This window comes from Lolium perenne, chromosome 3, assembly GCF_019359855.2.
Source record: "Lolium perenne isolate Kyuss_39 chromosome 3, Kyuss_2.0, whole genome shotgun sequence".
Taxonomy (NCBI): Eukaryota; Viridiplantae; Streptophyta; class Magnoliopsida; order Poales; family Poaceae; genus Lolium; species Lolium perenne.
In genome coordinates this window covers 189,060,759-189,065,915 of record NC_067246.2, presented here as the reverse complement: position 1 = coordinate 189,065,915, position 5,157 = coordinate 189,060,759, and the positions used below count along the sequence as shown (strand labels likewise).

The 5,157-nt window shown below is 42.0% G+C and overlaps 1 long non-coding RNA gene across 1 annotated transcript; it reads left to right on the top strand.

Annotated features, from left to right (window-relative positions):
* Positions 1-1,625: 1,625 nt before the first annotated feature.
* On the top strand, positions 1,626-3,179 carry LOC139837610 (uncharacterized). Its single transcript, XR_011754167.1, has 3 exons — positions 1,626-1,672; positions 2,813-2,923; positions 3,028-3,179. It is a non-coding gene; the product is annotated as an uncharacterized lncRNA (long non-coding RNA).
* Positions 3,180-5,157: the final 1,978 nt, after the last annotated feature.

Genomic DNA, 5,157 nt, shown 5'->3' with positions numbered 1-5,157 from the left:
GATGGCGGAGAACTTGCTGTTTGTCGATGATTTTTATCTTTCATTAGCGCTATGCCGCCATCGGTATATCCCGCAACCACTGCCATTAAAGTTCTCACGCCGCCGACATGGCCACCATGGCTTCACCAGCCAATTCCATCTTGCCTAATCTTCGACCGCAGCAGCATCATTGATTTCTTCCCGACCTTAGCAGGTGCCAGATGTGACCGTGCGAGGACACTCTCCTCCTTGTATATACGCCACAGAGAGCTACTCCGACGACCAGCTGAACGATCATGCTTTGATATCATGCTATGGTTTTAGGAGAAAACGCGGCGATCCAGCCACATCTCCTGACGCGGTAATGCCCAAAGGAAGGATTAAGATCCGATTATGTCGCGTGAAAAGGGATTGGGTCTCGCATGAAAAGGGTTTGAGTCGGTTACGCGTTTCGATCAGCCGGATATTTAGGCGCCGGTCGGTTTAAAGAAAATTGAGGTTGGATCAGGATACATTGAACGGATCGTTTCTAGTACGTGCTGGTCCAGATATCTAATCTGTTTTTTTTTTCTAACGATGATGGATTTTGTACGCTGCCTATTTTTTCGTGTGTGCCCTCTATCTAAATCCGTTGGTTTTGCGTTGTCTAATCTCCACCATTGGTTGTCTTGTACTTTAATTATATAATAGATAGATATTCAGAGAGATACAAAGATGATCCGGAGGATCATTGAGCCAAACATAGCGCCCTATCTCAAGGATGGTTGCCATTCTAGCCAGCCTGTGGGCTTCCCTATTCGCTTCACGCCCGTTCATATCCGAAGACCGAAACTAGGAACTTCGATCTGTTCTGGACAATGTCACGAAAGATCATACCATTCTTGCCACTGAGACTTCTGGAGTTGATGTAATTTACTGAGAAGATTGCAAGCCTTTGTAAGTTCAAATCATTTGCTAGATCAAGTCCTTCTCTGCACGTGTAAAACTCCAGGGTCATTGGATCTGTAACTCCCGCAAAGACAACTGCAGACGCACCTAGAAAAATTCCTTGATCATTTCGACCGCTTCTGCTCCGGTGCTCCCCCCTGGGAAAAGTCTGGACACGCCAAACACATGGACGGCTGAGATCTTCTGATACCTCTTCGGCAGCGGGGGTAAAATCGTAATTTCGCTATGCGTAGACCGTCCGTAGAGCCCTGTACAAGCCCGTATGGCCCGCGCACATCATTCTGTACGTATCTACAGCGTGCCTACAGCACGTGCGTACGAGCGTGCGTGTACCGAAATAGAAACCCATATAAAAAGCCGACGTTTCCTTCTCCGCCTCCCTCGCCCCACCATTCCCCCCCAAATCAGGTACGGAGAAAACCCTCTCCTCCTCCCTCGGCCACTTCGTCTTCTCCACTCCCTCTCCACCTCCAGTTCTCTTCTTTAATCCCTTCTTCTCCGCGCATTTCCATCGAATCGGAGGCCGATGGAGGGTAGCAGCTCCACCGCGAGGGCGGCCGCCGCAGCCTTGGTCAAGAACACCGGCGTGGCGGAGGCAGATGTGGTGCCGGGTGGATGGAGCCATCGTAGTGCGGCCGCGTCGGGCGGAGGCTTGGTGCTGACGGCGGCGGATGAGCAGGAGCACGGATTCGGCGGCGAGATCGTGCCGGATCTGAACGTGCAGCCAACGGTGGAAGACCCTCTGGTATGTGCTATCCTCTCAACACCTCAGCTTATTTGCCCTTATTTGATGGTGATTAGGGTTCGATGAAACCGAAGAATAGACGAATCATATGATTTGTGATTAGGGCTTACTGTGGACCAAATGGATCTAGCAGACTGTCCTGTGGTTTGTGTATGTTGGCAAGGGTTTTTTTAATCTGGTTTGACATCCGTGTGCATTCGTAGTTAAGGGGGTTTTATTGTCATGTGACCCCAATTTATATATCGTGTGCACAATTTATCTGGTTTGATTACTGTGTGCACAATTTATTTGTTAGTAGTAGCATCAATTGTTTGCTACAGAGATTCATTAGTATGTTTTTATTACATGATTGCATAATTGCTTTAGGGATTCACATTGATTTGTAAATCTATGGTAATGTTGTTGTGCTCCAGGAGTGTTATCTTGCTATGATGGCAACAACATTGACATAATAATTTGTTCCCTGCTATGGGAAAATATGTAGTTACTATAATTGTGCATCACCACAGTATGAATAATAGCATGTGTACCTATTATTTGAAATGGTATGATTTGGCAGGACCTCCACTTCTGGGTGTTAGAAGCTAAAAACCCCTAAATGCTGCTTACTTAACATCTTATGGTGATAATTATTGCTTATTAAATTTATGGTACTACTGCTCCAGGGGCATTCCCATTTGTGCATAAGATATTTCCTTTTTCAGAATGTGTTATAATCTATTAATTCCACCTGTATTAAACATGCTTTATGTAGTAATATTTGACATGCTTTGTATAGTAAGGTATAGTTGTCATGTTTTGAAAGTACAGTTGTAAATTAGAATGTGCTACATTTCTTTGAAGCACCTATAATGTAGTAATTATTGCAATAGAATCTTGACTCTATTTCCTATATGAAATTTATTAATAAGAGCAACATTATGGTAAGGTGAAACATAATATTGACTATGATTACTCTATGATATTAAGATCAGTATTAATGATAGGTTGACAGATTTATGTTTCACCTTAACATAGTAGGAGAAATATAATGTTACTGGCCTGTTATTGTAATGATTGCAATAAGGATTTGTAGTATATGTGTTATGTTGCTATGATTGCAATTTAGATTGACATAATAATCTGTATATATTCCATCAGCTTGGTGAGACCTCCTCTGTCCGCAAGAGGAAGTTTGAGGAGTTTGATGACTCGGAGGACTCTGGCCACTCCTACATTTCCTGCGAGGTCGAGTCCGGGGACGCCGTGTCGGTAAGATAGCATTCTCAATATTGATTGTGCATGGTTGACAAGTTTATTGAACTCATTGCTGTACAATAGTTGTGACATATAATTGTGACATTGTTGTTTTGCAGTACAACTCAGATGCTTCATCTGATAATGAAGTCAGCAAGTACAATGTGCTGTCATATGAGAAGAAGGTGGAGGAGAAGATCTGGGCTGAGGGAATCAGTGCTTACATGAAACCTGATGGGAGGTACTACTGCAAGTTCCATCCATCCAAGCAGGTTCCTAGGGATGGTATGCGTGAAGGACTTGTTAGCCATGTGAAGGATGTGCACCCAAAAGATCTCCGTGACAAGGCGAACCATGCTGCCCTGAGGAAAGTACTGGAGTACTATGGTCATGACTGAATGTGTGAAAAAGTTAGTGAAGAAGTACATCATCAGTAGTTATGATGATGTTAAGTAATGTATGTTATTAAGAACTGCTAGTTTATGTGTGCACCTTCTGTTATGGTGCGGTAACTATGTATGGACTTGCTAGGCATGTGAACTTTAGCTATGGTAGCTATGTATGCACTGTACCAGTGTGCTAGATGGTATGTAGCACACTGTGTTTGCTTTTGCTGGTTCTTCACTTTGTTATAAGATAAGTGAAGTTATGGATGGCTACAAAGTATTGTCAGCCTTTTTATCTACCATCCATGTTCTGTTGGAAAAATGGTAGTCCATAAATATTATCTTGTTTGCAAGGAAATGGTAATTCTAAAATTTTGCTTGTTTGAAAATTTGATAGTTCAGTAATATTGAGTTATGTACCAATTTGATCTCTGTCATAATGTATTCAATAGTTTAAAAAACATAGTAGATAAGTTACATGAATGAATAGCAAGCCGCTATGTGATGAGAATAGCAACCACCAATGTCATGAGAATAAAACAGAGTAGCAATTTCATATGTTATTTGTATCTGATATTTCATATGTGAATTTAAAAAATCGAATTTGTAAAAAGTTCATATACAGAAAATGTACAAAAGATGCATTGAAGGTAGGCAGATCAACCCAACCTTGTATGTTTTCATTAATTTGTTTTAGAATTGTCCTTTATCAAAATATATACTTGAAAGTATAGTGATTGAAATAAAATTATAAACTTTTTTTAAAAAGTTTTTTCAATAATACTTTATATTACATGCATGGGAGCATAAAAAATAGGATGAACTAGAGATGGTCGAAAAAAATCATTTGCTCTACGACGGACTGTTAGGTCTAACATTTAGCCCCATTTTTAAAGCAAGTGATTTTTCGACCTCCTCCAAATCACCTCAAATTTTTATCACATTGTATGTAACACAAGAAAACATGGAATGTGACGATTTTTTTTTCATTTTGAATATTTTTGAATTACTAATGGATGCTCCATGGTTGGGAGGTGCCGAAACAAGGGTTTTAGGGTCAAAATGGGTCTACCATGGCCTAAAACATATCCAACCACCTTGTATGGGGCCAATATTTGGCACACTTGTGCATGGTGGTGTGCCTCACCTTTTTTGGCTTGCTTTTTCTAGGTTGGTTTTTACATTCATGGTGATCCCTTGGTTGGGAGGTGCCGATACTAGGGTTTTAGGTTCAAAATGTGTCTACCATGGCCTAAAACATATCCAACCACCTTGGATGGGGCCAATATTTGGCACACTTGTGCATGGTGGTGTGCCTCACCCTTTTTGCAATGCTTTTTCTAGGTTGGTTTTTACATTCATGGTGATCCCATGGTTGGGAGGTGCCGATACTAGGGTTTTAGGGTCAAAATGGGTCTACCATGGCCTAAAACATATCCAACCACCTTGGATGGGGCCAATTTTTGGCACACTTGTGCATGGTGGTGTGCCCTACCGTTTTTGCAATGCTTTTTATAGGTTGGTTTTTACATTCATGGGGATCACATGGTTGGGAGGTGCCGATACTAGGGTTTTAGGGTCAAAATGGGTCTACCATGGCCTAAAACATATCCAACCACCTTGGATGGGGCCAATTTTTGGCACACTTGTGCATGGTGGTGTGCCCCACCCTTTTTGCAATGCTTTTTCTAGGTTGGTTTTTACATTCATGGTGATCCCATGGTTGGGAGGTGCCGATACAAGGGTTTTAGGGTCAAAATGGGTCTACCATGGCCTAAAACATATCCAACCACCTTGGATGGGGCCAATATTTGGCACACTTGTGCATGGTGGTGTGCCCCACCCTTTTTGCATTGCTTTTTC